The sequence below is a fragment of the Callorhinus ursinus genome, unplaced genomic scaffold (genome assembly GCF_003265705.2).
Source record: "Callorhinus ursinus isolate GAN/ISIS: 27379988/994484 unplaced genomic scaffold, GSC_fseal_2.0 scaffold10, whole genome shotgun sequence".
NCBI lineage: Eukaryota > Metazoa > Chordata > Mammalia > Carnivora > Otariidae > Callorhinus > Callorhinus ursinus.
This window is the reverse complement of record NW_027397072.1, coordinates 39,106,457-39,117,081: the sequence shown is the minus strand read 5'-3', so window position 1 is coordinate 39,117,081 and position 10,625 is coordinate 39,106,457. Positions and strand designations below refer to the sequence as shown.

General features: G+C 46.4%; 1 long non-coding RNA gene across 1 annotated transcript; it reads right to left on the bottom strand.

The window, feature by feature from the left end:
- Positions 1–210: 210 nt before the first annotated feature.
- LOC141373506 (uncharacterized) lies at positions 211–8,967 on the bottom strand. Its single transcript, XR_012379570.1, has 3 exons — positions 8,780–8,967; positions 6,539–7,287; positions 211–606 (listed from the first exon to the last, which is right to left on the bottom strand). It is a non-coding gene; the product is annotated as an uncharacterized lncRNA (long non-coding RNA).
- Positions 8,968–10,625: the final 1,658 nt, after the last annotated feature.

Here is a 10,625-nt window from a genome sequence, read left to right as displayed (position 1 = left end):
AAAATCATGTGCTTGGATCACACCAGACGGAAGAACGCGGTCTTCCAGATTAATTGTAGCAAGAAATTATAGCAGGAAATTATATCTTTAATTTAGAACAGAATTGCCATGTTCTGTATATTAAGCCAACTTAATTTCGTTAATAATTAAATAGATCAAGATTTTAAATATATATATTTTATATTTTTTTATTATAAGGTATGACCCCCCTCAAAATTGTTTCAATTGAAAGAATTCTCTTTTGAAAAACCACCTTTTCACCTAATATTAGGAGAAAGGGGCTGGTTAGGATCTTCCTTATCAGGTTCGACATCAGATCTATTTCCATATTCTGTTTCTGTCACCAGTATAATGTATCAAAGGAGAAAAGATCAACTTCTTATTTTGCATTGTTTGTGTTGTGTTTTACCATAGTTATTCTTATTGTTGGCAATTTATTTACTCATTCCGAACAGCTCTTCTCCCAACTTTTTTAGAAGCTCTCTTCATTTGGAGGTTGCTTAATTATGTGGTTCTATGATTCAAACCCAGCTTGGGAGCACATGATTCTGCCTTTTCTTTGAAACTTCCTTCTTCTGGATCCATGAAGATGATATGGGGTAGAGGCTATGTTTAGGATACAAAAAACATTGAATCACATCATGAATATATTGGGTCTTATATGCCAGAACACGCAATGAGGCTGATCATGATCATTGAAGAATCACACAACACAAGAGTCAATTGTTAAATACTACACATCAATAGAGGCTATATTGGATGTCACATGTGTGTAATTAGGTAATGCTTCCTGCCATTTTTCAATATGGAACATCATTTTAAAAAAGCAAGGAAAAAAAGCAGACTATCATATAATAATATCAATGGCACCTATATGAATGTGTCCAGTGTTTTTCTTAAGTAGATATTTTAAATATTTTTAGAGCAAAAATATGGCTAATAGAGCTTTGAGCTTTTCTGGCGCAACACCTATTAACATCCCACAGCACAAGGCTGCACCTTGGTCTCCATGATAAATTGGTAAAATCACGCTAATTTGATCCAATGCACAAAAAAAGTAGCAAATGCCCTGGATGCCATGATTAAAGACTTGTGCTGTAGACATGCATTCTAGAGAAAAACCATAACAGATTCAGGGACAGACTACACTGATAAAATTTTTTAGGGTCTAGTGGTTTGAGCCATGATCAGATTAACCCTCCAAAGTAAGGACAACGTATTGCACTTTAAACTCCCACTACTGAGAAAGAAACGTAACACTTGGTAGACTTCTTTGGGTTTTGGAAGCTACATATTCCATACTTAGGAATCCCATTATGATCCATTTATTAGGTGTTAGAGAAGGCTGCTAGCTCTTAGTGGGACCCAGCGCAAAAGCAGGCTCTACAGCAGGTCTAGACTGTCGGACAAGCATCCCTGCTGCTGGCTAGGAAGCCTGGGAGACCGCATGGTGTCAGACATGTCTGTGGCCGAGGACGATGCCAAGTGGAGCTTCTGCACACTCCAATAAGACAGCAACAGCACAATACTTAGGGTTCTGCAACAGGTCAAGGCATTTGCAGCAGAGAATTATGTGCCATTATTGCAAAAACAGCTCCTGACACGTTAGTGGGTCCTTGTAGAAATTTAGCCTCTGACCCTGGGGAGTCAAGGGGCCATGAGGCCATCAGCTGGATACTGTTAGAGCCCCAGGTCACAAGGCTGGGGAGGGAAGCAGCAGAAATCTCTCATAAAATAAAAGTGGTGCATTGGGGATTGGGCTGAAGTGGGTTCGGGGGGGACAAGGAAGCTGCGCAAATGGATAATCCAGACACCTTATTAGTCACCACTATGGTACCAACACGTCTCCCTCAGCTCATACCTCTGGTCTTTGTGTCCTCTAGACCTGTTTCCTTGCCAATAAAATCCGGATGAAAGAGACATCCTTCAAGCCCCCTCAGGGGATGTTATGAGAATAAATCAAGATAATAGACGGAGAAAAATGGGAAAGTTAAAATTACTAAGCAAATTACAATTTAAATACTATCATAGATGAAACTCGAGTAAGGCTTGACTAGAGTCAGGGTATCAAGGTGGGAAGAACCTGCCCTAATTCCAGGACTGGAAGGCTCTCTGGGACTTTTCAGACTGGGGTCCATGACTCTGGAGGGGTCCTCAGAGTCCCTGTAGCAGCCTGGGTGGGGAGGGGGCTCCTGGCTCTTGCTCTGGCTGTCCCTAAAGCACTTCTGCTTTGATCTGTTGTTATAATGGGCGCAGGACCAGACTAAGACTTAAAGGCCCTGAATACTGAGAAGACCCGGCAGCCCCCATCCCTACTTAACTGACGTTAAAGTGGCTCATCTCTAGTTTTGCTGATGGAAAATTCTAGCTGCGTTTATTTAAATGGAACATTTCTCTCTCCCTCTTCCTATTTGTCTGGTGTTCCGAGCACATGCTCAGTATGCCTTTTGGATAATCTCAGCATTGACTGGGTTTTCACAGAAAGATTCATTTAGAAAGGAAGTTTCAGGGCGCCTGGGTGGCTCAGATGGTTAAGCATCTGCCTTTGGCTCAGGTCACGATCCCAGGGTCCTGGGATCGAGTCCCGCATCGGGCTCCTTGCTCGGAAGGGGGCCTGCTTCTTCCTCTCCCTCTGCTCTTCCCCCTGCTTGTGCTCTTTCCCTCTCTCTGTTAAATAAATACATAAAATCTTAAAAAAAAAAAAAAAAGGAAGTTTCAGGGGCGCCTGGGTGGCTTAGTCGGTCGAGCGTCCTGCTCTTGATTTCGGCTCAGGTTGTGATCTCGGGGTCCTGAGATAGGGTCCTGCGCGCTGCGCATGGGATGTCTCTCTCCCTCTCCCTTTGCCCCTCCTCGCACTCGTGCTCTCTTAATTAATTAATTAATTAAAATCTTTAAAAAAAGAAAGAAAGGGACGTTTCATTGTTTAAACTTTTGATCAAATCTAATGTCTATTTAAATCCCCTCGCTCACCAAACATTTTCCCAACTCTGGCTTAAATACTTCCCATACTATTTACTATTTACTACCCACCGAGTGACCCTGGCACATCTTCAGATTATTATTAGAAAGTCTGGTAGCGAGGCCAAACACATCACCTTCCAGCTTCTACCATTGGGTGTCCCTCTGCCCTCAGGGCTCCGCTGAACATGTTTAATCCCCCTTCCACTGTCTGCCGGGGCTCAGCCAAGAGCTTGGGTGGGGTTCTTGGAGTCAGCTTGTCTCTTCTCTTTCTCTCCAACCCTGAGTCCTCAAAATAGTCTCCCCAGGTAGTGAAAACAATAATAATAGTCCCCATTAACTGGACTCACTGTGCCAGGTGCCAAAGTCACACACCTAGAGGGTTTTAGAGCCAAATGCTAGTTTGTCTGATCCCAGGGTCTCTATTTTAACCTCTACATTATGATTGTAACCTCCCATCTAGTCTGAAACAACTTCAAAGTGTCATCTCCTCAGAACATTCAGAACAATGGGTATAGGAAAAAAATGTCAAGTACCCTCCAGCCTCTGACATGGAGCATTGTCTAGAGCCTGAAATACTAAATCAAGGAGTCTTCACTTGTCAATCAAGGGCCCTGCCCCTGAGTTGGATCTGCTCAGGCTTTTCCTTTAAGGAGGCATCTCTTAGGTGAGGGGGCAGGGCTATAGCTAACTATGGCCTTTGGCAGCAGGGAAGAGTCATCGGATCTGCTGAATGTTCTCTGGATTATCCCTGGTACCTGCAGGGATCTCCTGTCCATCTGGGTGATACCTTCCCTGTAGGAAGTTCGTGGCTCAGGCGTCGGGCACCTCATTAAAGCCAAAGCAGGTGGGGCTTCTGGTCGGCTAGCTTTGGTCCCATGACGGTGCTCTGGCTCTAAGGACAGCTGGGGAAGCAATTTCATGGGTTTCTGCTTCCCTTACTGCGAGGTGGGCTTATAAGCGCTTATTTTTGTAAGTAGGGAATTCTTTTTTTTTTTTTTTAAGATTTTTTTTTTTTTTTTTACCGCGGGGAGCAACAGCAAGAGCAGGAACACTAGCAGGGGGGGGGGGGGGGGGAGAAGCAGGCTTCCCGCCGAACAGGGAGCCCGATGTGGGGCTCGATCCCAGGACCCTGGGATCATGACCCGAGCCGAAGGCAGACGCTCAACGACTAGATCAAATGTGATGAACCAAAATGTGTCCACACGTCTGTAGTTCTGAAATTCCCCAAGTCTTTTCCTTTCATGAATTCAACTCCTATTTAATTCATATTTATCAAGTCCAAGGTCCCTGTAAGGCATGGTGAATGGGAAGGTGACTGCCTCATTTAGTTGAAACCTCAGATCTCCCCTGGGCTCAAGGTCTTTCAGTTCTTGTGTGCACCAAGCCTACACTGGGCTCTTTATTTACAAGACCAGAGGTCAGATGGGATTCAAGGGACCGGCCTTATCCTCTCAGATTTAAGACACCCAAACTAAAATCCTCAAACTCTCATCCTGCTGCCAGGGCTTACACAGGGTTGTCACTGTGATATTCCTAAAACTGGATTGTGTCACCAGGGCGCCTGGGTGGCTCAGTCTGTTAAGCGTCTGCCTTCAGCTCAGGTCATGATCCCAGGGTCCTGGGATCGAGCCCCACATCGGGCTCCCTGCTCAGTGGGGAGCCTGCTCCTCCCCCTACCACTCCCCCCGCTTGTGTTCCCTCTTTCTCTCTGACAAATAAATGAATAAAATCTTTAAAAAAATAAATAAAAATGTGTCACCTCAACAGCTCAAAAACCATTGATAAATCTCCCTTACTCAGAGGCTAACCCATTCATTCATTTATTCATCCATTCATCCACTCAAAGTGTACCTGTGCCCATTATGTGCCAGGTATAGTGCTAGACGCTTGAGATGGAAAGATGAAAGCCATGGGCCCAGCCACCAGGGAGCTCAGAGTGTAGCCAAGGAGTTGGATGTGGACACGATTACATACGGAGAGACGGGAACCCACGCAGCAGTGTGTCCTTAGTGCTTCTGGCTGAAATGCCCTCCCCCGGAGGTGGTCCCCACCCCACCCCCCCGCCCCCAAGCCCATTCCTGTATTCTGTAAAGCCGGTGCTTCCCTCGAAACTAATCTAGACATCTCCCTGGGGCATCTTCGATGTTTCTCTGTGTGTTCCGAATGCTGGAGTCTCCTGGAGAGCCGTGTGGGGTGGGGCAGGATGGCCTGTGGCATTTTTACTGTGGGTTTCCCGCAACACCCCGCAGAACACACCCTTAGCATCTAACAGGATGACTCCTCTGGGTTCTCTTCCCTCAAAATCAACACATGTTTGGTGATGCCTTTCTGAAAGACAAATACACACTTTCATTTTGCAGTACCTGAAAGGGATGGGGTTGCTCCCCAAAGTCACATCCACCATATGCTCTGCACCTGGTGGGCACTCAGTGACCCTCTGTGGGGTCTGTTCAGAGGCTCATCTCCTGCCCCAATCAGGCCCACACAGGGCAGGGCTCCCCAAGTCCGGGGGCTCCCTGAGACAGCTGGGGGCTTAGGGAGAGCTTTGCTGCTTGGGGGATGCTCCGCCCCCGTCAGCTCTAAGTGAGGAATCTGGGCCCAGAAGATAAAATGATTTTCTGCCTGATGGAACTTGCCGCTTCTCAGATTGGCCAGCAGAGCTTTGGTTTCCGGCCAAGTCCATGGTGGGCTTCCCTGCTTTGATGTGGTTTTGCAAGGAAAACATCCGCAAATGAGCAACAACTAACAGAGTCTCTTTCTCTCTTAGTCCACCTTGAGTTTTTTAAAAAGAAGTGCTAATTAGCTTCTTGGAGTTGGTTGGGGTTGGAGGCCACCGCCCCTCTAGAGAAGAGAAGGGTATAGGCTTCAGAGTCTGAATATAGGCATAAATTTAGATGAAGTTGCGATCTCCAAACTGTTACTCAAATGTGTGTCATTGGTGGTAAGGGGAAGAGAAGTAATTTGGAATTAGGACACCCGGGTCCTGAGTCACTCAGGCTCTACCCCCTAGTTAAGGTATACCATTTTGTTTCTGAGCCTTGGTTTTCTCATCCATAAAATGGAAAGGCTAATCAAAGTACCGCCTTCGTACTAATAATTTCCAATGAAATGGTGCCTGTCAAAGCCCCGTGTGATCTGTACGGCTCTATCCATGGTAGATATTAACCAGGGACAAATAGCAACCCCAAAATAAGACAAAAGAATTGTGTATGAATATCAGAGGCAAAACACGTTGATCAACTCTTTTTGAAAAAAGGCTTTTCAGGGCGCCTGGGTGGCTCAGTTGGTTAAGCGACTGCCTGCGGCTCAGGTCATGATCCTGGAGTCTGGGGATCGAGTCCCGCATCGGGCTCCCTGCTCAGCGGGGAGTCTGCTTCTCCCTCTGACCCTCTCTCCTCTTGTGCTCTCTGTCTCTCATTCTCTCTCTTTCAAATAAATAAATAAAATCTTTAAAAAAAAAAAGAGGAAAAAGGCTTTTCAGTGAACTAGATATACTTTGTCTCACAAAAGCAATAACAATAGAGCCTATACAAACAGATTTAATATTAAAAACATTGAAACTTGTCTCTAAACTTACCTCTTTTTTGTCGTTGTTTGTGCAGAACATTTTCTTAACTTCTTATTTTGAAACGATTATAGATTCACGCAAAAACAATGTATAGGGAGGTCTATGCACCCTTCACCCAGCCTCCCCTGGGGGTGAATGACTTAAATAACCGTACAATCTCAAACCAGGCCGCCGACATTGGCATAATCCACAGAGTTTGCTCCAATCTCACCGGTGTGACAAGCACTCATTTGTGTCTGTGTGTACGTAGCTCTGTGCAGTGATCACACATGTAGCTTGGGTGTAACCACCTCCGCCATCAAGATTCAGATCTGTTGTTCCATCACCAGAGGGCCCCCTCATGCCAGCCCCACATGGATTCTCATCCTCTCCCTGGAGTCCAGGCCCCCACCCCTGGCAAACACTGATCTCTTCTCTATCACCATTGTTTTGATAGTTCAAGAATGTTACATAAGTGGAATCAAACAGTATGTGACCCTTTGAAATTGGCTTTTGCACTCAGCATAATCTCCTTGAGGTTCCGTGCAAGTTGTTGCGTGCGTCAATAGTTTGTACCTTTTCTTTGCTGAGTAGGATTGATGATGTGGAGGTACCTTGGTTTGTTTAACCACTGAAGGACATCTGGGTTGCAATTATTCCTTATAAAGGAAGGGAAGCCTTTTTTGGTTCTTGCAAGAGATATTTATGGAGTTGCCCACGTGTCAGGTTCGACTGCAAGTATTGGTGATGCAGCAGTAAATGAGAGAAAGATGATAAACCTGCGAAGAGAATGATGCAGGAGCTAATAAAGGCTAGGAGGAGCTAACGGACCGGCAGAGCAGAGTGTGCAGGACTCCTTCAGAAGGGAGGTTGTGTGTGTGTGTGTGTCGGGGGCGGGGGGGCGTTCCTCGGCAGAGGCTTCATTTAAATCAAGACCTGATGAGTAGGAATTAACCCTTCAAAAAGCCCTAGGTAAGAGCGTTCTGGGCAGAGGAAAGAGCAAGTGCAAATGCCCAGAGGTGGGCCTGTGCCCAGCTGTTCGGGAAAGGAAGGGAGGCAAGGTTAAGAATGGTCCAAGAAGCAGGCAAGGCCATGCAGGGCCTGTAAACTGTAGAGAGGAGTTTGGAATCTTATTCCAAGGGTATCACGCAGGGGGAGGTATGATGCCATTAATGTTTTAAAAGATCACTCTAGAGTCTAGAGACAAACTCTATTTTAAGCCCCTGGGTGTAATTTCACTGAGTAACTACTCATTTATTATTCACAAACCCTCGAACTAGAATTGAATGCTAACGGCCTTTGTAGCCACTAGTCATGTGGGACTAACTAACCCCCTCCTGGTCTAAGGGGAGTCCCTGGAGGATAGGCAGGGTCAAACATTTTCTGCAGCTCCAAAGCCAATGGCTCAACAAGTATGGATTCACCCAAAAGAATCTGCATTTTTTTTAATAGACACCTGTTGTATTTCACTTGGACTCCATGAGAATTTGCTGCCCTACCCCTACCCGTCCACTGTGCACCTGCCCTCCCCGCCGCCAGTCCCCAGTCAATGGCAGAGGTGAGAGGAGAAGGGGATGAGCAGGTAGAAGAAGGGGAGATACTCCATCAGGGGCCTCACAGAGCTCTCAGTCTGCTTGAGGGATTGGTGGCTGGGTTAGGAGAGAAAGAGAGAGAATGAGAGAGAGTAGAACAAGAAAAGAGCAATGTGGGCTGATATGGGAGATAGGAAGGGACATTGAGAGTCCAATCCCAGCCTTGGTAGTGGGGAGCAGTCACTTTGCCCCTCTGGACTTGTGTGTCCTCATCAATGGCCTGTATGCTCTGGTCAGAGGATGCTTTCTATCTGCAGGTCTAGTCAGTTCAGGACAAATACGCATTTCTCCGTGGCTGACTTGCCTGAGTGAAAGTGAGGGGGTACTGAGGTTGGGCAAATGTGGGACTATCTCCCTTCTTCAACATAAATGGGGTAGAGTCTAGAAACTGAACCAACTCTAAAACCCAAGGTGGAAGTTGACCACCTGCAGAGAGGTTGCCCCTAAGGCCTCCAATTCTGGAGTAACTCGCCTTAAGAAAATTTGATATGCAAAAATTTAATTTTCCTGATAAACTAGGGCAGGGTGGACAGACCACGGTCTAGTACTAAATCTGACCCACTGCCTATTTTTGGGTGGCCCACAATCTAAAAATGGTTTTATATTTTTACATAGTTGGGGGGAAAAAAATCAAAAGACAAATGACATTTTGTGACTGCAAAAATTATATGAAACTCACATTTCAGTGTCCATAAAGTTCCATTAGAACACATTCATTTGTTTAAGTCCTGTCTATGGTTGATTTCAGGCTACGAGGGCAGAGATGAATAGTCCTGACAGAAACTATCTGACCTGTTAGCCTTAAATGTGTCCTCTCCAGACTTTTACAAAAGTTTGCTGATCCCTGTGGTGGACAGACTCCAAATGGCCCCATGAGTCTTGCTTCCAGGCCTCTCTTGATTCCACACCTCTGTGGAATCCCTCCCCTTGTGTGTGGGCGGAACCTGTGACCTACTGCTAACCAATAGAATGCAGCAAAGGCTGCCACGCCCCCTGATTACGTCACACAGCTCTGTAATTTCCCCCTTGCGAGGGAACTCTCTCTCTTTGCCGCTTTGGCAAAGCCACCTGCTGTGTTATGAGCCGCCTTACAGAGAGACTCCTGTGACAAGAAACTGGGGACTGGCACCAGACAGCAGCAGGCAAGAGACTGAAGCCCTCAGTCCAACAACCTGCAAGGAATGAAATCCAGCCGATTGCCACAGGAGCTTGGAAGTAGATCTTTCCCCAGTCGAGCTTCAGAGACCCCAGCCCTGGGTGACACTTTGCTTAAGGCCTTGTAAGAGATCCCAAAGTGGATCTTAGCTGCCAGTGGGCAGGACTGGACAGTGTGAATTCCCTAGATGTGCTTAGGGTCCTGGGGTCCTGTGGCCCAGAGGCACACTGGCTGCTTGGCTCTGAATTGCTGCAAGGTCATGGCCCTGGTGAGCTGGGCAGACCACTGAAATTTGAGGACCTCCTGCAGCCCGTGACTTTAAGTCTTAGCCCGGAGTCAGGATTATGCAGTCTACGCTGTGGTGGCTCTCAGCTATTCCCCAGTGGCCGTCCCTTAATCATGAAGAACCCTTCCCCACCGCCCCCTTGATCAGTCACACCACCTTAGAACCATCTATGGTGAGAAAGTAAAGCCCCAAAAAACTGAAGAGGGCAAGAACGGGGGAGCTCCGGGCTCTACCTAGAAGTTAAAGAATGTGGATAGATGTGGTTACAAAGAATGATTTGATTATGAAATTTAGGACAATAAACTAAAGAAGCAGTTAGCTATTTTTTTTAAGGTTTTATTTGTTTATCTGACAGTGAGAGAGCACAAATAGGGGGAAAGGGAGAAGAAGGCTCCTTACTGAGCAGGGAGCCAGATGTGGGACTCAACCCCGGGACTCTGGGATCATGACCTGAGCCGAAGGCAGACGCTTAACCGACTAAGCCATCCAAGCACCCCGCAGTTAGCTATTTTTAAAAAGAGAAAGTTCAAAACCTCTGTCAATCCCCAAGTTAGGAAACATCGCCATGGGGTTTCAGGAGAGAGTTGTCATGGGGCCAGTGTGTGCGGGATGTCCGGTGGGTGGCTAGGCTCACAACTCAGCTGTGACTGCAAACAGGCTCCCCCTTTTAGACCAGCCTCAAGGCCCTGCCATCCACCTGCCAGCCTGAGGCAGAATCAGGAGGACTAATCTGCCAGGGTTTCTAACAACTAGAAGAAATCATGAATATTAATTTTTGGACAACTAAGTGCCCTTTTGTTTTAAAACTCCCGAGGCGGGGCACCTGGGTGGCTCAGTCGGTTAAGCAATGTTCGTTGAGCGTCTACTGTACTCCAGGCACTGTCTTAAATGCTGGAGATACAAAAGCAGACAGGATGGGCTTGCTTCTAGCATGGGGCAGCCTCAGGGAGTTTCAAATTCACAGTGGCAATAACAGCTTTTGTTATTACGACTGCTACTGTTGTTATAATTTATAGCATAGGTCCTCCATAACAACCTTTTCTGTCCTTGCTGTTAAAATTTTCAAACACCTGTTAGAAGGAG